The 25,086-nt window shown below is 40.9% G+C and overlaps 1 pseudogene; it reads left to right on the plus strand.

Moving 5' to 3' along the window:
* The first annotated feature begins 1,792 nt into the window (after positions 1-1,792).
* LOC147446245 (uncharacterized) lies at positions 1,793-2,537 on the plus strand (annotated as a pseudogene).
* Positions 2,538-25,086: the final 22,549 nt, after the last annotated feature.

The following is a 25,086-nucleotide window of genomic DNA, read 5'->3' on the forward strand; positions in this document are numbered from 1 at the left end:
GCTCACACCACCATTGAAAAGAGGCAACAAAGTGTCATAAATGTCCTGTGAGCTTACATTACTGTCTCTAGTACATGACAGCAAGGGCTGAACAGAATCTTCCACAAAGACTACATTCCGTGAAACCAGAATATGCTTTGTGTGCAGATACAGACAAGAGATTCTTCTTGATCCCAGGTACATAAAGTGCATCAACAAGTGTGAAGGAACTGCCATTTGCAATAGTAAGCACAATCTTTCCAACTCCCTAAACCGGATAAGAGGCATTGTTGGCACAAGTGACTGAATTCCAATGAGGATAGACTCAAGAGAGGTGAACAATTCGCGATGCGAGGTAATGTGCTTTGTAGCACCACTATCAAAATAGCACACATGTAAATCTACAGCAACTGGCATGCATGCATATGGACAACAGGATTGTAAGTGCACTATGCACTAAAAGCCCATTCTACATCAACATCAACAACATTGTCTCCTTTCATAGAAAACTCAACAATGGCTGCATTTGTAGTGGAACCAGCATTTACAATGGAACCAACGCATCTTCTTTTTTCCCTTATCACCAAAATTTCCAGACGAATTGCTGCTAGCAGAAGCATTAGGAACAGAATTTTTGCCACTCGCAGCAGAACCATAAGAAGTGGCTGCATTGCTATTACCACCCTTTCTATGAGAAGCAATAAAAGCATGTTCAACGGCACGCTGCCTAGTTCTGGTTTTTTTTGGAAAGTGACTCTTGCAACAGCAATGTGCATAATGCATCAAACTTGACAACTTCAGGATTTCCTTGGGTCATAAGTCTCCAAGTACTCTGGTAAGAATCCGGTAAGGCATCAAGAACAGTCTGCACAAGGGAACTGTCTGAAATGACTTCACCTACAAAAATAAGTTGCTCATTTTCTATATTCTTGACACCAACAAGGAAAGTGTCCATATCATCTTCCTCATGCATAATCTTTGACTCTAGCTCCTTACGTAGCAAAGCAATTTTAGCCTCATTGCGCCTTGCATAAAGACCAGCCGAAATATCCGAAGCCTGTTTTGCAGATTTTGCTGAACGAATGTGAGGAACAATGGTGTGCTTCACAGACAACGCAATCAATGTATGAGCCTCTGCATCCTTTACATCCCAACGAGATTGTTATGCCGTAGGTAAAACAACTCTAATAGCAGCAATCCTTGCTGCAAGACTTGCCACATCCTCAACATCGCCTGCATCCTCAGAACCAGGACGTACATCAATGCGAAATGCATGTATTTCAAAGAGAGTGTCAATCTCTCTCTTTCTGAGATAGCCAAGAATTTTTTTATTATCTATCGACCATGTTTTTTCTTGTGGCTTTCAATTTTGCAGACTTGCCCATGTGGCTCATTGTATATGGTTTGCCAACCGTTGTCCTCGTGCGTGCTTTGTATTTGTCTTGAACTTAATTAACATCTATCAAGAGAGAGAGAGAGAGTTAGAGGAAGAAGAAGAGAATTTTAACGTCGTAGGAAAATATCCCGAGACCTTCAAGGTCTGTCGAGCGGACGTTGAAATTTGACTTTTCCATGAAAGACGAGCGAGGAGCTAGGCCGTTTCTCTCTCATCTCCTCATGCCCACCACTACCACCACCATCGTGCTCGCATTATGGGAGCCTGCTAGCTGCTCTAACACGCTGTCCTCACCACTCTGCCCTACACCTAATTACCCGCTCTGGGTCACTATAAATGATAGAGATCAAATACATCCATTCGCAGTCATCGATCAGCGCTGGTCGGGGGCAGCTGCTGATCGCTTGCGTTCTCAAGATGGCGCTACGGAATCCTGTCCTTCTCCTTCTGGCCCTTGTTGCCTCTGTCTTCTTTAGCGTCCAAGCTAGCTACAACCCCAAGGACGGCTCCTACTCTTCCGAGCCCGCCAAGGATGAGGAGTACACAACGCCCCACTACAAGGATCCCTCTTCCTCCCCTCCTACTCATTATGACCCCAAGCCCTACTACTACTACAAGCCCAAACCTAAACCTTCCTACTACTACGTCAAGCGAAAGCCCTACTACTACAAGCCCAAGCCCAAGCCCAAGCCCTCTTACTACTACAAACCCAAGGCCTACTACAAGCCAAAGCCCGTGTACTACAAGCCCAAGCCCTACTACAAGCCTAATCCCTACTACTACAAACCAAAGCCTGTGTACTACAAGCCCACTTACAAACCACCTTACTATGACCCCTCTCCCATCTACAAATCTCCCCCTCCCCCCAAATACTATGATCCCTCGCCCATCTACAAGTCTCCACCACCTCCCACATACTACGAGCCCTCTCCTATTTACAAGTCTCCACCACCCCCCACTTACTATGAGCCCTCACCCATCTACAAGTCTCCACCTCCCCCAACATATGTCGTGGATCCTTCTCCCATTTAAAAGTCTCCCCCACCACCCACCTATGAGGAGCCTTCTCCGGTCTATAGCTCTCCCCGATCCCCCTGTTGTCTATGATCCTCCCTACTCTACACCTTCTCCAATCTATTCCCCACCTCCCCCATCATACTAAGGTTACGCAACCCACTCAGCATGCAACACATAACTTCACAATGGTATAAACCAAAAGTTTCTTAAAGACAACTTTTTCTCACCAAACTTGTGCTTATGTCACTGGAATTTGTTTTGAACTTTTACTTTTGTTGTTCTTATTTCATGAAACATGTAGCAAGTCATGTAAGCTACAATATCTTTACCTAACTAAATCACTGACCTAAGTTGCCAACTTATAAAATTCTTTGTAACTAAAACCTCAAGAGAATCTTCAGCTTTAAGTTTATAGAAAGATTTGTTGAATTGTACTCTTGCAAGACTCTAGGTAAAAAAATGTGGATACTCTTGTAAGTTACAAAAGGCTACAAAATTCTCTAGAGGAACACTCATGCATGCCTTCATAATGAGACAAGAACCATAACATGTTATGCCAGAATGTGCTCAAAAGAATGGAAAAGTGACATCATATTAATATTTGGGAATCATGGTGTGAAGGAAATTCTTGGTGGGCGTTGTGGGAAGGAAAACACACAGTAGGTCTTGGAAAAAGAGGATATTATAGCATAGAATGCCAATATGTAGGTTTTATGCACATCTTGGTGAGTCACACCTTAGTTTTTGTGAACGACCTTTGTTTCTTTCTTGAAAACCATCTCTAGAAAACCATGTGGTTGCTCATTATTTAGGACAAAATAGCTTAAAAATGGTGGTGGAATGACCATAGAGCTCTTCAAGAGGTTGAAATTTTGTCAGAACTTGCCATTACCATTTTATACACGGATCAGAGGCCTTGATGCCTTAAATGATGTAGTTCCAATAAGTAAAATTTATTTGGTTTGATAGGATCCAATTTGCATCACTTTAAGTAGAGTGCACACTAAGATAGGGACCTTGCTCTGAGTTCAAACCTATCATGTGCTACCTTTGTGATCCATGGAACTCATATTAGGCTTCTGGACGCTAAATGTGATGCATAAAGAACTTTATGAGAGAGAAATCACATATATATAAAAAGAAACCTTACAAAATCATGGGGATGATATAGAAGCGGTAAGTGGTGAAAATGGAGATTTTTACTCATGCATGGGATGTAGGATTTTGATTTATGCATGGGCGGTAGGAGTCGGTTAGGTTATTGAATTTATTTTGAGTGTTGGGGATGCAAGATGTGACACGGAATCAGGGGTTTCTCTGACGATTCCGCAGAAATGAAAGGTCACCAATTCAAAGGGCTAAAAGGAGATAACTTGGGTACGGCTGATAAAGTACATACACATTTGAGAAATTTTATTTGCAAAAGATGATGATGATGTTGAGTACCTTTGGATGTATTAAAACCAACTAGACAATTCCATTTGGACTATGGTGTAACATGTGAACATGAAGTTCTCACACTCCATGTCTTTGATCAAAGTTTTTCCCTATCTTAGAGTGCACATGAAGATAGGGACCTAGCTCTGAGTTCAAACCTATCATGTGCTACCTTTGTGATCTATGGAACTCATATTAGGCTTGTGGAAGCTAAATTAATGTTATGCATAAAGATCTTGATGAGAGAGAAATCACATATTTATAAAAGGAAACCTTACAAAAGCATGGGGATGCTATAGAAGAGGTAGGTGGTGAAGATGGAGATTTTGATTCATGCATGGGCTATAGGATTTTGATTTATGCATGGGTGGTAGGAGTCGGTTAGCTTAGTGAATTTATTTTGAGCGTTGGGGATGCGAGTTCAATCCTGTGACAGTGAATCAGGGGTTTCTCTCAAGATTCGGCAAAAGGGAAGGTCACCAATTCAAAGGGCTAAAAGGAGATAACTTGGGTATGGCTGATGAAGTTCATACACATTTGAGAACTTTTATTTGCAAAAGATGATGATGATCTTGAGTGCCTTTGGATGTATTTAAACCAACTAGACAACTCCATTTGGACTATGGTGTAACATGTGAACATGATGTCCTCACACTTCATGTCTTTGATAAAAAAGAAATTCGATCGAAAAAAATGTAATCAAAATGCTAACAAGTTATACGAGAGGCCGATTTTGCCGGCATGGCATGTTATAAACCAGTACTCAGGAAGGCGCTAGAGATTGTGTAGAAATTTATTGTGGCTTCGAGGTTGAAGTGTAGTATTAAGAAGTCTAGACTGATCATCCTGACAAAAAACGGCACATTTGACCCATCAGCCTGGTCTGGGGCGATTGTGTCTAAAGGTGGAGAGAGCTGGCAAGGAGTAAGGAAAGTGAAGAGGAAGAATATGTAACCTACGAGAAATAAGTATTTTCCTTAGCTTTACTATGGGGCAAGCATTTGGCAATACCTTCAGAGAGAGAAAATCAATCATGTTTTCTACAAGTAAGTATATGTACTATCCTTTCTTTATAACATTTTGCAATATTTCAAACCTTAAATACTTTGCATGTGCTTAATTATTAATTTTTATTTTGAAATCATTAGTTTTTGTTGACACTGAAATTAAATTAAAATAATGAGAAAGCATTTAATTAAGCATCTTAAATAAAATTTTGGATACTAACCCCACTGGAAGTTGTTGTCAGCGAAGCGAGAGTGGTGTTTGAAGCATTTGATGGCATTTTTGTATTATACCCTTGATACCAATGGATTACAATCCTCAGTTTGATTAGTATAGTTATAGTATTTTGCATGCGCATGCGCATATGCTAAATAGAGAAGAAGAGAGATCTTTTATGTAGATATTTAAAATTAAAAATAATGCTCAACCTCTCAGATCAACATTGTTAATCAGAGGTAGAGAATCGAGATAAATACACAATCTTAATTCTTGAATGAGATTTAACAAAATAAATTGAGTTGCTCTCAAGAGAAGTAAAAGGCACACAACTCTGTGTGTGTGTGTGTGTGTGTGTGTGAGAGAGAGAGAGAGAGAGAGAGAGAGAGAGAGAGAGAGAGAGAGATGCAAATACACAAAGGGGAAACGAGAGAGAGGAGAGAGAGATGCAAATACACAAACATAGAGCTTGAGAGAGAGAGATCTTTGATTACGATTGTGAGACTCTCTCTCTCTCTCTCTCTCTCTCTCTCTCTCTCTCTCTCTCTCTTTCTTTGTGTGTGGACCGTGGCTCTGGAGTCCTTCTTTTGATGAGTTTAATGTTGGTGGTTTTCTCAATTGGTAGCAATAAAGTCAAGAAAAGTAAATAGACTTAAATCTTAAAAAACACTGATTATGTTGAAACATTGCCTCTTTGAATCTACCCTAAGGGAATTTTGTATGTTTGTGAAATTGATTTTTCTTGAACACTAAGACTAGGCCAAACTGCTTAAGGCATGGACCCTTGTGCAAGTTCCTACTTTGAGGTGTCTCCTCAAAGCATGTGCAAGAGAATTTGTTATGTTTTGAAATAACTATGTTTTGTGACATTCGAGGTGTGCATTCTTCTCTAAGTTGACATTGATGGAGATCTAATGTATGTATAAATCATCATCGCATGTCTTCACTCCCCACTTCTCTCAGTAACTCCCTCTTCTTCATGATACTGATAGTCTCTTTCTCTTTTCCCTTACGGGGAAGGGCCCATTGTTCAACAATAGCCTTGGAAAAGATGTTTCAATAGGGGTTGGTGCTAGTTGTTTTTCTCAAGTACAAGGCACGAGCCTTTGTACTGGTGGTGAGGTGATGTCAGCCCTACGATTAGATGCAAGGGCTAGAGGCTAGAGAGCCTTGGTAAAGATTCTACACTAGGATTTGGACTTAGCGATGGAGGTGCTGTAGTAGAATTTGGGCTCCGTTCGATGTAGAATTTTCACACACCTATGCAAGGAGAGAGATTAGGACTCAATATTAGAAATGGGAAATTGATGGTCGTTCTTGCTGCAGTGCTAGATGCGTGCATCCATACAAAACCAAAGGGATGACAGTAGACACTCCCTAAGTAGGCATAGGCCACCAGAGCTGGTGCATTTCTACCTCATGCACTTCCACAAAACGCGTCATGACAAACCAAGAGAGCGTTGTGCTCAAAACCCTCAATCCTACATTAGTTATGATGTTAATAAATTGTCCTTATATGTTATGGACTTGTTATATATATTCATGTATTTTCGAGCCTTAAATTGTGATCTCTATTGTTTGTACTCTTAGTCTCTTAAGAGGAGAAAGATGAAGAAATTGCAAAATTCTTATCTTGCGTCTTCTTATCTAGGGTTTTTCATGCATCAACTTTTGCAAAAGGCTGATCTCTCTTATGATATTCATCCTTTTATATGCCTAGAGGCTTGAGCAACAAGCAAGAGCATTTAAAGGGTTGGGTTGAAGAGATGGTCATTACCTATGTGTTTCCCCTATATTGGGAGCACTACACGCCACCAATACTTAAATCTGTTTCCCCTTTGTTTTGGGGGAACAACACTCCCTCAAGATTTGAACCTTGTCTATGTACAAATATCAAGCTAATGTGGACGTTGGGGAATGTCTTGTCATTAGGGACATTTCTCAATCCCTTCAAACTTGATGGTTGTATTTAATTTGCTAGATTGTGCTTTTTGGTTCTCTTTCTTCTTATTGAAAAGGTTAGTATCAGTAGAGTTTCCATTTTCTTTTCACACAAAAATATTTTCTCTCCACTAATAATACCCCCCTCAAGTGCACCTATTGTCCTCCATCATAGGCTCATAGGATTGGAGATGAGACACAAGTGAACAATGGACATCAAACCTCTGATTTGCACACATGCATTGGTTGGATTTGATATGAAGTGACTATAGTCTTGATAAGAACCCGAACAGTGTCTTTTGTTCCATGGATCTATTATGGTCAAAGAGCGAAACGGAGAGAAACCTTGAACCATATGTCCTTGCACCCTATCATCCTAAATCCTCATACCCTAAGTGCTAAACCCTAATCTGTAGGCTCTATATACTATACCTAAACTCTAAACCCTAAAAAACCTATCATAGGTGGTATTCCATAAATCCTTAAGGCCCAAATCCTAAACCCTTAACCCTAAACCATAAACCATAAACCATAAACCTTAAGGCCCAAAGCTCTAAACCCTAAATCCTATAATGCTAATACACTATCATAGGTGATATGTCATCAACCATGTACTCCAAATCCTAAACCCTAGATCCAAAACCCTTAACCATAAAACTTGAGACCCAAATCTTAAATCCTAAACCATAATGTCCTATACCCAATTTTAGGGCCCTAAACCCTAAACTCTAATACCATTATCCCAGCCCTAGACCATGATCCTGACACAAATTCTAAGCCCCAAAATTACAATTCTTAATTGTAAGCCTTAAATCCTAAGCCATAAGCCCCAAACTTATCTCCGTCAACACTAAACTTTAAACCCTAATCCCCAAGTACCAAACATTGGAACCTACTCCCTAAACCCTCAAACCCTAAACCCTAAATCATAATTTCTACATCATCAACCTTAAGCCTTAAGTTCCAAAGTTAGTGTCCTTAATCCTAAACTTTAAACCCTAGTTCTTAACCTCAAACCCTAAATTTTACGCCACAAACTTCACATGCTAAACTCAGTTCCCTAACCCTAAGCCTTAAGTTCCAAAACCTAAAACCTCAACCTTCAATCATAAACTTGAAATTATAAACCATACGCCCTAATTCATAAGTCCCAAATCCCAAACAATACACCCTATCCTCTAATTCATATGCCCTAAACTTGTAAATAAAAATTATGGTAGATCCAACATAGGTATAGATAGTGCAAAAACTCATGGAATTGACTATTGGTTGAGTTTCCCTATAGAGTCTTTCGTTACATTCACTAGTATGGATACATTGACACCCTCCCTAAAAAGGATGAGAGTCACATGGTAATATCTATGCATGAAATTTGGAAGACTGGGAAAAAACTCATGGAATTTGATCGATAGTTGGCAAGCTTGCAATGGTTCAAGATGCTGCCATGTGTACATTAGGACATGTACACATGGATATGTACACTAGACTCTATAGTTGGCAAGATTGCAATGGTTCATGGGTACATTATACATATGTACACTAGACCCAATATTTGGCAAGCTTACAATGGTTCAAGATATTTGCATGCGAGCTCATGCTACATTATAGATATGTACACTAGACCCAATGTGAATTCATGTATTAAAGCCCTTAATATTTTCATGGAAGCCATTCCAAAATTAAAAAACTAGTTTAAATAGTGCCTTGGTAATTTTTGATAGTTTGGATGCGTTGAAATCAATTGTGAATGCATTTACATCCTTCAAGGGATAAGGGTTGATAGCACGGAGTTATAATTAAGCATGCGATCTAGATGACTGGCCAAACCTCATGGAACTTGGTCGTTGGTTGATTTCTCTTGTAAAGATGAAATATCCTAGTGCCAAGCTTCCATTGTACATGAGTTTATGTGGACTCTAGTGTAGTGCCTCATGAAGCTTGATGTGTGAGATTTGGACCATTGGCCAAATCTCATGGGAATTGAATGGTAACTAGGTTGGATTGCAAATTTTTAATCTATTGCCATTTGCCTTTAAGATATGTTACAAATTTGGGCACTAGAATTTATGTGAGCTCATATTTTGAAGCGGCTATTAGGTCTCCCCAATCTCAGAAAAAATAAAATTCTTTCAAAACATAGTAAGTACATAATTGAAGGCTGAGTGTAGGAATTGAAAAGAATGAGGAAGGTGTAAAGTCAAAAGACAAATGAAGATGGAAAGTCAAAATACAAATGAAGGTGGAAAGTCAAAATTCCTTTTGTATCCATATAAATAGGTGTTTCTCTTCTCATTCATTTTTCCTTTAACGTTTTTTTATCTTCTCTTTAGCATTTTCCTTGCTCTCTCTCTCTCTCTCTCTCTCTCTCTCTCTCTCAATGTTGTATCCATCCTTCCTAGCTAATATGTTACAAATTTATGTGCTTCATCATTGCCTATTATTACGTGCTATAGACTAACGCATCGTTTTTTTTGTTGTTTTTTTTTTTTGTTGCTAAGGGGAATGTTATTTGGAATACCTTTTAACTTTTTTGAAGGAGCTAGTATGCTTATAGCAACCTTGGTAAGTTCAAAATAAGCTTGCATATTGCACCTTGCCAATGTTTGAAAGTTTGGATGTATTGACATCTTGTAAGGAAGGAAGGTTGATAGCACATAGTGAGGTATATGCATGAGATTTGGATGGCTGACCAAATCACATGGAGCTTGAAAGTTGATCGTGTTTTCTTGCAATAACTAAATATGCTAGCACATAAATTCCATTGCACTTGAGCTCTTGTAAACTCTAGAGAAGTGCCTTCTTAACCTTGATGCTTCTATTAAAACATAGTTCCACGAGAATTGGATGGCATCTCAAATATCTTGATGCTTAGGGAAATCTTCTTATCTTTAGCATAAGTCTACTGCTTCTATTAAAACATAGTTCCACGAGAATTGGATGGCATCTCAAATATCTTGATGCTTAGGGAAATCTTCTTATCTTTAGCATAAGTCTACATACTGGTGTTTGAGTTCATTCACTAGGTTGGATACCTCTCCACCCTCAAAAAGGACGAGGGTTGATAGCACATGGTAATGTCTATGCATGAGGTATGGAAAATGGCCAAACCTCATGGGAATTGACTAGTAGCTAAGTTGGGTTGAAATGTTTCAAGATTTTCCCATGTGGTTTTGACTCATGTTACAAATATGTGCAGTAGAGTCAATGTGAGCTCATTTTTTGAATCCCTTAATGTGCTAATGGAAACTATGGTAAATTCAAACTCAATTTACATAGGTCCTTACCAATGACAGTTTGGATGCATTGACTTCTTGATGGGGACAATGGTTGATAGAACATAGTGAAAACTATGTTGAGATCTAGATGGTTGGTCAAATCTCATGGAACTCAATGGCTAGGTGGTATATATTGCAATGACTAAATCGAGGATTGAATATACTAGCACTTGGATGTCTTGCACTAGAGTTCATGTGGAGTACTCTATTGTAGTGCTCCATTAATCTCGGTACTTCTATCAAAAAATACTTCCATGAGACTTGAACAACCATCCAACTATCAATTGTATTTATGCTCAAGGAAAGGTTGTTATCTTGAACATAAATATGCATATTGATGTAATATCTATCAAATATAATTATGCATAGACGATTGGAAAATCTCTAAGGAATTGACTAGTAGCTAGGTAATCTTTAACTAAGTTTATATAGTACCTTGCCAATGTTTGATATTTTGGAAGCATTGACATCGTGCAAGGGATAAATGTTGGTAGCACATAGTGAGGCATATGCATGAGGTTTGGATGATTAGCCAAATCTCATGGAACTTGATAGGTGATTGTTTTCTTTTGCAAACATTGAATATGATATCACAAAGAATAGGTGATTGTTTTTTTTTTTTTGCAAACATTGAATATGATATCACAAAGAATTAATTGCACTTGAGCACATGTGAACTCTAGTGAAGTGCCTTGTTAATCTTGGTGCTTCTATCAAAACATAGTCCCATGAGAATCGGATGGCCACTGTGCGATGGGTGTCTGACCTCACTCCTATCTTATTGCAGATTTAGCGAGAACCACGATTAAATTGTCAGTTCATGGGACGAAGCTGACTCGACTAGTGCATAGAGGCTACAAGAGGTTGTCAATCTCCCAAAAAACAACAAACAACTCGCATATAACTCGAGCTACACTCAAGTGACTGAAATCACCAAAAGCCAATCGCTCATCGACAAACAAATCACATCCGTTACAGCATCAAATGACATCCAAGCATAACGAAACTTCTAGGACAAGTTTATAAGACTTAAGCACACATGCTTATGGTCTCAGATCCCACTTTAGGTCAAGTGCAAAAGTTGCAATTATTAACAGCAGTGGATTTTTGACCTAGTCGTTTTCGACCCAGAATGCATCTAAATGCTTAGCAATGATGCCCCAATGCCATGTCTATACTTAGTTTGAATTTTGAATTGTAAATTCCTACTTATGATGAAATTAGACCATGGGTCGGCCACGCCAAAAGCTATAAAATACTGTGAAATGCTTATGTCAATGGGTAGAGCTCTTACATGCGGTTGCAATGCAATAAACATGACTGCAATGTGACAACCTGAGAGGGAGTAGGAAGCACGAGAAGGAGAGAAGTGAGCACCATTAGCTCACGCTGTGTATGTTATTATCCAAAAACTTGCAGATAACTTACAAACATTGGCTTTTATACCTTAGCCAAGGTTTTTGGTGGTCAAAACTAATAATTTGGGAGCTCTAACTAAAGATGGGTAAAGACAGGTTGATACAATTTGGAAGCTTGTAGCCACGGCTCATCAATTACAAGGTTTATCCGGAAAATAGGAGTTACAATATTCTCGATTTATCAAAATAATAAGTGTTTTTACAATGAGAGATCCAAAAATTGATGTCCAAGTTATCTTGCTGCTAACATTCCCCCTTTCCTCGCCTGTGTCGTCCCTTGCCACATCTTATGGGCTTAGATATTCTTTGGGTTGACGGTTGGCGAGGCGATGTAAGTGCATGTAGAGCCTTTTTGTATATGATCTTTCTCTCTTTGTCTAGCACCTGCAAAAACTGCATAAGTGACTCTGTTTTTAAGCTCAACTGCTGAGTAGCCTACAAATCTTGAAGTCAAGCTACTGATCACTGAACCAAAATTCTTCGTTCGCCAAGTGGAGAACCCTGTGTAAAATGCTTCCTCAAACACCAACATATTATGAGAAGGTAAGAACATGCATCGGGCATAGAAACCACAGAGGACTTCTTTGGAAGGTTGACCAATGAGATCGTAGCATAAACCTTTATTGTCCTCAAGGAAAGACATCCACGGGGCTCTTGCTTGTTTTGGCTCATGAAATACTTCAATCTAGGTGAGCAGCATTCGGAAAATTTTATAAAGCATTACACATGATAGATCAAGTAGTCTTTTGAAGAATAACATGGCACCCATTAGGGTTTTCACCATGTGTTCTTCAGTCGGCGATCCCTTTTCTGGAGCTAACAATCTTGGATAATTCAGCTAGGTTGGCCGCTTCTTTGTTACTGCCTCATGTGCTTGCCATGTCCTTACTCTTGGTATAGGACAAAAAGTTGTATCCTTTTGAAGTGCCGTAGGTGCTCTTGTGAACAGAATCAGGTATCTTGGATTCTTGTTCAACCAGCTCTTCCTCCACTTAGGGTAGTCTTCATCTACACCTTCTACTTGCATGTCTTTATAAAGTCTTTCTTTGACCCGAAGCAACTCCACCTTTATCAAGGGATATGGCATGGATTGTTGATGCCATTGTGCATTGATTTGATTGGGAGCAAGTTGAGTAACATTGATAAAGTGAAGAACTCTCAACTCCCAATGCATTGTTGCTTTCTGCTGCTCATGTGTCTCTTGTGTAATCTTTTCCTTAAGTGCATCCTCCTCAGCTTTTGACAGCTCCTTCTGTTAATGGTACTCGAAAATCCTCTTCGCCACCTATCCCTTCTGTTGAAAAAATATAAAAAAATAAATCACATAATTTTTATTAAAAAAACATAAGACAAAAATATTCTAAAAATCACATACAACAAAATATTATGTTGGGACATGCTACAATTCAAGCCTCATCTGATTTGGTTGAGCTAACAGGCTACTATGGTCGATTTTTGGTCGTAGGTCTTGGTGCACTGCTCGGATTCTAGGGTTTTTTCCAATGGTTTAGACTAGCTACCGGTGGTGCAGCCAAAGTTGGTCCAAGCTAGGAGATGGTCTATGCCAGGCAGAGGTAGCAGCTGAGTGCAGTGCAGAAGGCTAGGGCAAGTACCAACGCCCTAGGCAGCCAAAGGGTAGCGGGAAGGTATATCTAAAGCGGTTTTTTAGGCCAAAGGTGTGCTACAAAGAGCCAAGCAGGTTGGTGGCCTTCTGAGCCCAAGATGTGGGTTTTATCTGCTAGAATGTGGTCTTCAGTGTGCTTTCCCAGCCGGTCCAGACTGCTCGCTCAATATATTGCGGTTTAAAGCTGGAGTGTGTAGCAGATCCCCGACGGATAGCGCAGATTGAGACAGGTGGCCCAGGCAGGTGTGAGCAGATACGTGTGTAGTGCTCGAGTTATGGAGCATGCCTGTCTTTTTGGATTGCGAATCGGAGCCCGGTCTGAGCCCACTTGACTGCATTGGAAAAGGCGCCATCTGGCATCGTCTCGGCCTCACCAAGGTTCTCGGTGATAGTGCGCGTCATGTGGAGCCAACACAAATCAATGGTGCGTCAATTGGATGCTTGGTCGGCCAGGTACAGGAAGATGGAGTTGGGAGCCGTGGGCAGTAAAAAGGTATGCGGGTGATTTTCTCAGTTTTGATGGTCTCGGATAGCGGGCTCAAAGAAGTCAAAAGCCGGTGGAAATTGCCTAGAGAAGAACCGGGGATAAGGGCTTGGGACATGGCTTTACAACTCTGGAGTGGGATTTGTCAACAAAGAATGGGATTGGGGCCAAGTTGGCACCCCAAGAGGGAGTCTCTCTCTCACAAAGGAGTTTTTTTTAAAAAGCCTTGGAAGGCCTTGCTATTGTGAGCTGCCATGTGGAGGCCAAATTGCCCCACATGTCAAATTAGGGGCTTATTCTTGGTTTTTTCTTGTCTTTTGGAGCCCGTTTTGAAGCCTGCAAAGTGGAGCTTTTGGACAGAGGAGTGTGCCTGTCAAAGCCCTTTGTATCTTTCTTGTGTAAATGGCCATGGTGATGGCAGTGTGAGTCTGTATAAGTGTTTGGTGAAGTGCAATCAAGCCAGAGTTGCCTCCCGTGCTGTTGTTTCCCCTTCCCCCCTTATCTTTCTCCTGCTTTCATATTTCTCCTCGGTGCCGGTTGTGTGGAAGTGTGTGCCCCCCCCGGACCGACGGTGTTTTGAGTGAGAGAGTGAGATTGAGTGTCTGTGTGCGCGTGTAAGGGTGGAGACAGACCATGGCAACAGGTGTGCGTTGTGTGGTGGTTTTGTGGAGTGTGTGATCAGTGGCAATCAAGCAGGTGGTGGTCTGCTAGTGTGAGTTGTGTGTTTGAAGGTTTTTTCCGAGAGGATAGGGGTGTTGTGAATGCCCTGAGCTATAGAGAGGCCCTTGTGTTTGTGTCGGGTGTGTTCCCCCATTCCCCTCTCCATCTTCTGGTGCCCCCACAGAGGATTATGTTGATGCTCCTAGTTGAAGTCAAATCAATGATTTTTGTGATGCCAAAGGTGCGGCCTTTGAAGAGCAGGTGCTGCTAGTGATGGCTTGGGCAGGATTTCCCATTTTTACTAGGGTTGAAGATGCGGAAACTTGGCTTCAAGACTATGGATTGTTCGTGTTGGAAAGAGGTTTATCAAGAGAAGATGGTGTGGTACAAGTGTTCCCGCTCCTGGTTCGTGGTAAAGCAAAGCTATGGTTCAATAGCCTTGGTGAAGAAGAAAAATCAGATTGTGAAGCCCTGGAGGCGGCTTTTTGAAGGAGATTTGTAGCGGATGCACAGCTGGATGAAGTAAAGCGGAAGCTGGATGGTTTGAAGCAAAGCTTGGAGGGAGATTTTCAAGCATTCGAGTGGGAGTTCGAGGCCCTTTGGGGGAAGTTGATCAAGGTAACTGCTGCAGAGAATGCCAGTTTTTTGAAATTGTGTAAATTCATGGATTACCTGCATGAGGTGCGTGATAAAGTGGAAATAGATAGTCCAATGTCGTATGAAGAGGCGGTAGCTCTAGCAAAAGGGAGAACCAAGAAGATTTTGAAGAAGCGCGAGGCTAGGCAAGGTTTTCCAATTGGAGTGATACCAAAGCAATGTGAAGTGGTGGTAGCCGAGCCACAGGTGATGCAAAGAGAAGTGCATGTGCGAGAAGAACCGAGGGTTCTTTGGCTGCAAAGAGATAGGGTGGTTCCTATTCCGAAGAGGCCGGCTAGAGCGGTTCCAGTTGTGGAGGAAGTGCAGGTGGTTCCAAAGTGGACAAAGGAAGTGCTGTCAAGTTCGAGTGAAGCTGTTGAAGCTCCATTGAAGTGCGGTAAAGAGCAAGGAGTGCGGTTTGCAGACGAGGTTGAAGTGGTGAAGCTAGAAGAGATTCTTGAGCTTGAATCCGAAGAGGAGACTGGTTCAAGTGACAGTAGCTCTATGGACGCAGATACAAGTTGGGAGACTGAGCCATCCCAATCCAGGTATGATGAGTTTGACCTCTTACATGTGAGTGGAGGGGCAGTGAATATGTGCGAAGAGCAGCATGAAGTGCAAGCCGAAGTGCTTAGTGAAGACCAAGTGGAGCAGTGTAGGCCTACATATGATGATGTGCAAGTAAAGCTAGTGTGCAGTGCCATGCCAATGGACATGATGATGAAGATAGTGAGGCGGTCCGGGGCGGGCAACAAGAAGAGCGGCCTCTAAACACCCTTTGAGGATCCCGTGCTGCTCAATTGGGGCTGGGGCAAGCACAATCAGAGACAACAACAACCCACAGCCAGAAACCAAACAAGAAAAGGGGCACCACCTAGTTGTAGATGCAAACTAGGATGCACGTGATATCTCCTTATACTCAAACGCACAAAGAGAGGGGAATGCAAGATAGCCACACACACCAAACACAAACATTCACCACGCCAGAGAGAGGTAAAGCGCACAAATCAACTTGAGCAACTCAGTCTTAGCCTTAAAGACTAGATGCACACAAAGCTTGATGAGAAATAGAGAGACAACACAAAACTTGACCTTGTTGCCAATACACAAATTGTCTTAGGGTCACGGGAGCCCTCTCACCGAGCACCCTCTTACAATTGAAAGTTTTGGCAAACAATTCAACAAGCCCTCAAACCACCAAGCATGAAATGGCACAACAAACTTCAAGGAAAATATACCTTCAACCACCTGATGAGCCAACTTATCAAATCAATTTGGAGAGAAGAGTCGTAGTTGCAGCATACAATTGCACCCAAAACTATGAATCTTATTTATGGACAAGAGTAGGCTACAAGTGTGATTGCAGAGTATAGTATCACTCCACTCCTCTAGATGGCATAACTAACTTCAAGCTTCTCCATGCACCTATGTGTAGTGATGGAATAGAGCACTCACAATGCACACACTCTACACAACTAGGCTTGAAGAGTGGTGTGTTATGTGTTGAGAATGGTGTGGTGTAGTGTGATCATATGATTTATAAGGGAGAGAAGGGCTCTATTTATAGGTTTTAGAAGCCCCGATTAGGATTAGGCCTAACCAAGTTAATTTGAAGGAATAAAAGATTATGCATTTTTTTATTTTTTTTATGAGGGTGGGTCTCTCTTGTCCTTTGAGTCACATGGATGTGGGCTCAAGGGAAGAGAATTATTGAGGATGAAAGGAAAGAGGATTGAGTGAATAATTGGGGAGTGCCTACTCTAGTAGAGGGTGCATTTTACAATAAGGTTAGTGGTTAGTGGTTAGTAGTTAGTAATTATCACTAAATAATATTTACAAAATCATTCACCAAATGGTGAGATATATGATGAGAAAATTAGAGAAGGGATGAGCTTGTAAAGAGAGGTTGAAGCTTTGGAGAAGTTGACATTCACCTCTTTACAGCATCGGAAGAAGAAGCAGTCAGCATGGCGAAGCAGCGTGTGTCGATGAAGCTATGTTATTTCAAACCTTGGAAAATTCATGATAAAAGCCTTCATTTTCAGAGGTTATCCTTGGATTTTTGCTAATTTTTTGAAGTTCTTTACAAAGTTGAAAAAGGTATGGTAATAGGGACATATATGTAGAGAGAAAGGGGGACACATAGGGTGTAGAAATGGAGGATGGAGGCTATGGAGGTGTGAGAGATGTGGCAATGGTGAAAAGGGTGAATTAAGACATGGGAGTTGCAGGTTTGGGAGTGGGAAGGAGAGGGAGGAGTGTGTGTGAAAGAGGAAAATGATAAAGTGGAAGAGGGAGTGTGGCTGCATAGCATGGGCAAACTGGGGTCCACCAATAAAATCATAGCTCCGAGCTCGTAGCTCAAAAAAATATGAAAAAATTTGAGGTGAAATTTCAGCTCACAAGCTACAACTTTTGTTTGTATCACCTTTTCAAATTTGGGGAGCATGTGATCTTTAAAAATTCAGCAAAACCGATTGTTTTTTCCACTACACAAGGTCCTTGTGAGGTCCTTCTTTGGATGATTCTTTTGAATACCTCCAAGAGTGAGCTCCCCATGGTGCATGCATGCATGCCACATACCCTTGACCTTATTTGGTAGGTCTATAATTGAAGATATTGTTGAGATCATGATATAAGTGAATAGTACAACTAAGAAAATCAAATATTGAGAGGTCTAAAAAAATATGTACATGTCAAATATAAATAATATAGGTGGAAAAAATATAAAGGGGTCAAAATAAATCTCTCTCATTATAAGTCTACCATAAAAAGATGAATATTTTTGGTGTTCTAATTTATGAGAGTAAAAGAGAATAGATGTAGGAAGGAAAAATCACAATAGTGAAAAAATATACACATAAATAAAACTAGTTTTTTTGGATTTTTGTTGGGATGGAGTTACATCAAAAATAAGAGAAGCTTGCATGAAATTATTTTTATATGGAATAAAGAGTATGCAAGATGGTAAGAAAAAATATGGTAATGGTGAGTCAATGTACATAGCATAAATAACACACCATAGGTAGAAATATTTAAATAAATACCAAAATAATTATGAAAAATCCTTTTATTTAGGCCCTATATACAATGAAATATTTACACACAAATGGGCCATAATATACTTATATTTTATATATATATATATATATATATATATATTTGGCTCAACTAGCCCAGTGACTACCTAATTAAGGGTTTTTAAGAAAATATGGAGAAAGTCCCTAACTCACACATGCCTATGTACAGTGAAATGGTAGGGATAGCCACAGTGTTTAGATGATTTTTGTAGGGGGGGTTAACTCACTATGGCAATTACGGAGAGCCAAAAAACGGCTATCAATAGTAGTGGAGTATGCCATTGCGGTGCAGCAGGTGCAAAATTTTTCTAAGAGGGATAGAGCAATTGTACCTATGGAAGAGGACGAGGAGGATGTGATAGAGAACGAGTTTCTCTCTTACTTGGTAGAGATTGATGATGCAGTAGTAGGAGAGCAGGTGGTTGAAACGGACAAGCAGGTGATGCTTATCGACCTTGAAGGGCCAGTTGACGAGGAGGAGCTCGACGATACTGGAATTGAGTTCATGGTAGGTGAGAAGGGTAGAGCAGAGTTAAAGGAGGTACGTCCTATGCAGTTGGTGCCCTCTATGACAAGTGATGTGGACTCCCAGGCGGTGTTCAAGCTTTGTAAGGAGGTTTGCGAGTGGTGGTTAAAGGGAATGCTAATCAAGGGGGCTGTGCAGTATGCTGTTGAGCAGGTACAGGATCTGCTAGACAAGGATCTAGCTTTACATGGATGGGAGGGCGGGTCAGATATGTTAGGTCTGTTTGATGTGAGTGATGGTACAAGCAGGTCTTTTGATGGTGAGCACGAGAGTGCTCTATTTGGTGTTCTTCAAAGTGCTTTGTTGTGAGTGGGCAGTTTGCCAAGAAGTGCTTGGAGTGGTAGAGGTATGATGCTGGCAGGTTGGATATGTGCCTTGGTGTGGCACTATGCAAAGTTGTTGCAGGTGGATGGAAGATACCAATGCAAGGTGCAACCTAGGCGGTTGATGACACGTAAAGCAGGGGGTTGGGCAACCCGCATAAGCAAAGACAGCGGGTAGCAGGTGCCAATGGTGTACATATGTTAGGTGGTTTTGCAGTGTACAGAGAGTCTTTTTTTGTATGCAGTTTTTTAGTGCAATAAGTCCATGTGTGGTTGAACATAAATATTCAACGAGGGGGTAGGCAACGATGGTGCAGCCAAAGTTGGTCCGAGCTAGGAGATGGTCTATGCCAGACAGAGGTAGCGGCTGAGTGAAGTGCAGAAGGCTAGGGCAGGTACCAAGGCCCTAGGCAGCCAAAGGGTAGCGAGAAGGTATGTCTAAAGCGGTTTTTTAGGCCAAAGATGTGCTGCAAAGAGCCAAGCAGGTTGGTGGCATTCTCTGCCCAAGATGTGGGTTTTATGTGCTAGAATGTGGTGTTCAGTGTGCTTTCCAAGCCGGTCTAGACAGCTCATCAAACGGAACCCTGGTGCTCAAGATATTGCGGTTTAAAGATGGAGTGTGTAGCAGATCCTCGACGGACAGGGCAGTTGGGGACAGGTGGCCCAGGCAGGTGTGAGCAAATACGTGTGTAGTGCTCGAGTTATGGAGCATGTTGTCTTTTTGCATTGCGAATAGCAGCTCTAGATAGCAAGATATGGTCAGTTGAAGATTTTTCGGGGGCTGGGTCTAAGCCCACTTGACTGCATTGGAAAAGGCACCATCTGGCATCGTCTCGGCCTCATCAAGGTTCTCGGTGATAGTGCGCGTCATGTGGAGCCAATACAAATCAAGAGTGCGTCAATTGGATGCTTGGTCGGCCAAGTACAGGAAGATGGAGTTGGGAGCCGTGGGCAGTAAAAGGTATGCAGGTGATTTTCTCAGTTTTGATGGTCTCGGATAGCGGGCTCAAAGAATTCAAAAGCCAGTGGAAATTGCGTAGAGTGGATCCGGGGATACGGGCTTGGGACATGGCTTTACAACTCTGGAGTGGGATCTGTCAACAGAGAATGGGAGTGGGGCCAAGTTGGCACCCCAAGAGGGAGTCTCTCTCTCACAAAGGAGTTTTTTTTTTTAAGCCTTGGAAGGCCTTGGTGTTGCAAGATGCCAAGTGGCAGAAAAATTGCCCCACATGTGGATACAAAGACACTATAGCTGGGGTATAAGGGCAAGAGGCGTCACCTCTATGGGCATCACAAGTGGAGAGTGAGATTGAGTGGATATGGCGCGAGCGCTGGGCGTTGTGTTTGGCGCAAGGTGGCTCGTGGGGTGCGGGGCGAATCTCATGCCGGTTTTGGCCTGGCGCACAGGTGGCACGCCCGTGCAAGAGTTGGAGGAGGCCTGGGCGCATGTGGGCCTCACTGATGATGTGGCAGGTCCGCAAGGGACTATGCCCGCTGTCGAGAAATTTGCGGTCTTGCCAGGAAAGCACCGGGCTTATGGCTGTGAGAGTTTGTGAGAGAACTCAACAAAAACTATATGAAGGAGTTGAACCATAGATGCCATGAAGACTAGGGTTTGGAAAGAAGTGCAATCAAAGAAGACTCACTCTTTCTCTCTTGCATTCACACACACAAAGGAAAAACGCAAAAGAGAATGTCAAAACAATACGAAGATGAAAACATCAAGGCTATGGTCATATCGTATCATGGGTAATATGAAAGGGTTAATGGATGAGTTAATGGCATTCAATCTTGGCTGACCAAATAGGCTACAAATTGTTCTTTGAAATTGTAGTTTTGTGCTTACCATAATATATATATTTTGTCTAGTGATTGGGATTAATTGTGTGTACAAATCCTCTTGGTTCATAGCAAGATAACTACGCTTACATCAAAAGAAAAATTATAGTCTATGAGAGGTAGTATGATGGGATCCGGTGATAGAAGTATTTCATTGAGCCTTTCTGGGCCGAAGAGAAACACTATACGTTGTTGAAAGTGTATTTTACGGCTAATCTATACGTTAATTCTAATAGATCGTACAGAGTGAAAGCGATAGAAATAATCATCATGTGGGTTATTCATCTAGGATAATATGTGAGAAATGTAGATATGAGAAAAATATAGATATGAGAGAAGTGAAGAGATAAGAAGTTTCCCTCCCAAGCCCTATTCTTTCCCGTAGGCAATAAGGATACTGCGGGGAGAGATGTACCTGTAGCAAGAGAACCTAGAGAGGATGAATTACTAAGAATGAGAGAGATAGGTTTGGTTAAGGAGATGAGATTAGATACATACATACATATATATATATATATATATATATATATATATATATATATATATATATATATATATATATATATATAATATATATATATATATATATATATATATATATATATATATATATATATATGTATATATGTATATATGTTGGATTAGAGATGAAAATGAAAACAACAAGAAATCAAGAAAACAAAAATGTAGAACACATCTTACTTGAAACCCTTCGGCACCATTATTGATGGGAGAGAGAAGAAGAGTGGAAAATTCCACTTTGATTGATACACCAAGTGTAAGACCTTCTTTGATTAGAGTTGATCTTCCAAGGGTAGCTTGTTGCAAGAATGGCTAGTCTTCTTCTAGGAAAAAGTGTAGGCTTGGGCTTATGTTAATGGCTAAGTACAATTAGGCATTACTACTCACTCCCTCGAGAATTCCTCTCATCAATGGCTTGAATGCTTGAGTTCTTTCCAAGGAAGAAGAGGTCCCCTTTTATAGGTGAAGGGAACCCCCAAGGGTTTACATAAGAAGAGAGGAGCCAGTGTGAACATGAATTGGAAAAGTTGGAAATGAGCTGTCCTTGCATGATGTGGGCAGACTGGGGTCCAGTATTTTGATCATATCTCCTCAACCGTGGCTTCAAATAAAAAAGTAAAAATATGGGCAAAAACTTCAGCTCATTAGCTACAATTTTTATTTTAAAATCGTTTTCCAATTCGGATTGGAACCTTGTGTAAAAAATTCATCAAAATAGGGTCCATTTATGGCAGCAAAAGTCTTCATGTGGTCTCCTTAGCTTAGACTTTCATTTAATTCACAAGGACACCTCATGCCATATGAAAGCATGACATTGCTCCTTGACAAAGTTTTGTAATCATGCTTGCAAAAATGCATTAAAATAAGTGTATCTTTGAAATCATGCCACCTAGTGTCCCACTAGGATTTGATTCTCTCCTAGTAGCTATTTAAAAAGAAATATAAGAAAAGTATAAAAAATACGTAGAATATATATATATTGGAGTTTATCCTAGATATAGGATCTAGCTAGGGTGTGAGATGATAATGAAATAGTAGAAATAAAGAATCAATGCTTTTTGCCCCAAGTTAAAGAGGCGGAGCTATTGATGCTTTTCCCATAGTATTTTCTGATGGTAAAGTAAGGATAGGTTACCCTTGAGAAAAATAATAGGATGAGATAGAAGGCTTATTATTATACTTAAATATGCATATGTACACTATAGGAAATATAATTATGTATCTAAAATACAAGATAGATCTTGTAGCATACGTTCCCACTATGTACGTGTCACAGCACGACATCCACCCCCTCTAAACCTGCACATCCTCCGGTATGTGCCACATTGTCTCTTTGTAAGATTAGACCTCTTGTACATCTTCCTTGTCTTCTTCTTCACTGGATGATTCCAGAGCTTCATGTTCACTTTGATCTTCACCTGTGTTTTTCTCTTCTTCCTCATCCATATCTTCTAGATCATTGTCTCCTCTTCTCTTAAACATTTTAATCCTTTTTCCTGCAATGGGAATCTTTACTTTTGTACCATCTAGTTCAGACAAGCTGTAAGTAGCATTTTCATGCACATGCTTTACAACATACGGTCCAAACCATCTTTTTGAGAACTTACGCATGACTGTGTGCTGGTTATCAAGGCTACTATCATACACTAAAACCCAGTCACCTTTGTCAATTGCTTTGCTCCCATGTCGATGTCGCTTATCAAAATAGTCCTTGTTTTTTAACCTTGCATTTTTGAGTCGTTCTTTTGCAGCTTCAATGTCTCCAGGTCTTCTCTCTAGCTGCCTTATATGCAGTGCAAGGAGATCTTCCCTGCTAAGCCCCTCTTGCCAAGGTAGTACATTCCATGTGGGAATTGTATCCTCAATCGGCATCACTGGCTTTTGACCATGCATTAGCTCCGCAAGCATGTAGCCAGTTACTGAGCTATGTGTTGTACGATCAGCCCATAAAGCATATGGTAACAATTTTGGCCACTCACCAACTCTTCCTTCGCAAGCCTTGGCCAAAGCTTTGATGATAGGAGGATGCCCTCTTTCACTCTTTCCATTGCCTTCAGGGTTGTAAGCTGTAGTAAGAGAAAGCTTGATCCCTAATCTAGAAAAGAACTCCCTTGCTTCTTCGGCATCCAATTCACCTCGATCTGCAGTGATTTTTCCCACATAACCATAACGGCAAATCACCTCATCAAGAAGGAATTTGCACACAGCTTCTGTGGTCTTAGCTCTTAATGCTCTTCCTTCAACCTGGTTAGTTAGGTCCTCTCGTGCAAGAACCAAGTATCTCATCTGCCAGAGTCCTAAAGGCATCGTGACTAGATCCACAACCCATTTATAGTGCATGGCTAGTGGATATGTAGGGTGCAATCCATCACGATGTCGAACATTTGAATACATTTGACAAGTTACACATGACTCTACAAACTGAGATACATCTTTATACATACCCTTCCACCAGTATTTTTCTTTCAACTTGGAGAAGGTTGCCCACACACCCCTGTGTCCAGCCCATAGACTCTCATGAAACTCTTGCATGAGCTTTACTTGAGTCTCTTTTTTACATATAACCCGTTGTGGTGTAGCACCCTTTTGTTTAGGATGCTTCCACAAGTAACCATCCCTTAAAAAGTACCCATATGCTGTCCTGCGTATCCTCTTGAATTCTTGTTCAGACCAATCATCCTGTTTTGTTAGAGTACTCAAGCACCTTCCAATAGAAAGCCAATCACCTTCATAAAGATCTTTCAAGAACAATTCAAGTGAATTAGTCATGCAGACATTGTTACCTTTGACATGAGAGATAGAATAGAATTTTGTGCCTACATCATCTCCCTCATCAATCATTTGTGACTCATCTTCATACCTTGCCCTTGATAGCATATCTGCCACTGTATTGTCTTTACCTGCAATGTGCTTAAACTCGGGATTTAAGGACTTAATGTAGGCAATCCACCGCAACATAGAAATGTCTGGTGTTGAGCAGCTTGTAATCATCCCAAGAAGTGGTAGACAATCTGTTTCTACAACCACACATGCACCAATTAGGTACTCTTTCCCACTTTTCAAGGCTGTAACCATACCCCATAACTCTCTCTTTATCTGTGGATAGTTTCTTTGACGAGCACTTAGTACCTTTGCTCCAAATCTTACCACATACCTGTGTCCTTCTTTGTCATCTTGCCCTATTGCCCATCCAATCCATGTAGGACTGGTATCTACTATCACAATCACTGGCCTTTGACACTCATAGTCTACCTTTCTCAAAGTCGTTGCTGACTGGAGTAACTCCTTTAGCTTTTTCATGGATTTTACATGTGCTTCTGTCCATTTAAACTTTTGATTCTTTCTAAGCAGCTGATAAAGAGGATCAGCTACATGTGCATAATGTGGAATCCAAATAACATAGAAGAAACATGCTCCCAGAAACCTTCTAACCTGAGTGATGCTAGTGCATGTTTCTTTCATACTTTGGATGGCATCTACCTTTGATGGACAAGGTTTCCTACCATATGGCCCGCACATGTGCCCCACAATAAGCACTTCTTTGACACCAAACATAGACTTTTTCCCTGACAATGTAAGATTCACTTCTTCCAACCTAGATCAAATTTTATCACAATCATTTATGTGATTTACCACAAACCTGCGACATCCCTTGAGATCCAAAGCTTCATCTTTGTCACTTTCTTCACATCCTTTGATAGGCAAATC

Source organism: Adiantum capillus-veneris, chromosome 12 (genome assembly GCF_014529385.1).
Source record: "Adiantum capillus-veneris isolate H3 chromosome 12, ASM1452938v2, whole genome shotgun sequence".
Classification (NCBI taxonomy): Eukaryota; Viridiplantae; Streptophyta; class Polypodiopsida; order Polypodiales; family Pteridaceae; genus Adiantum; species Adiantum capillus-veneris.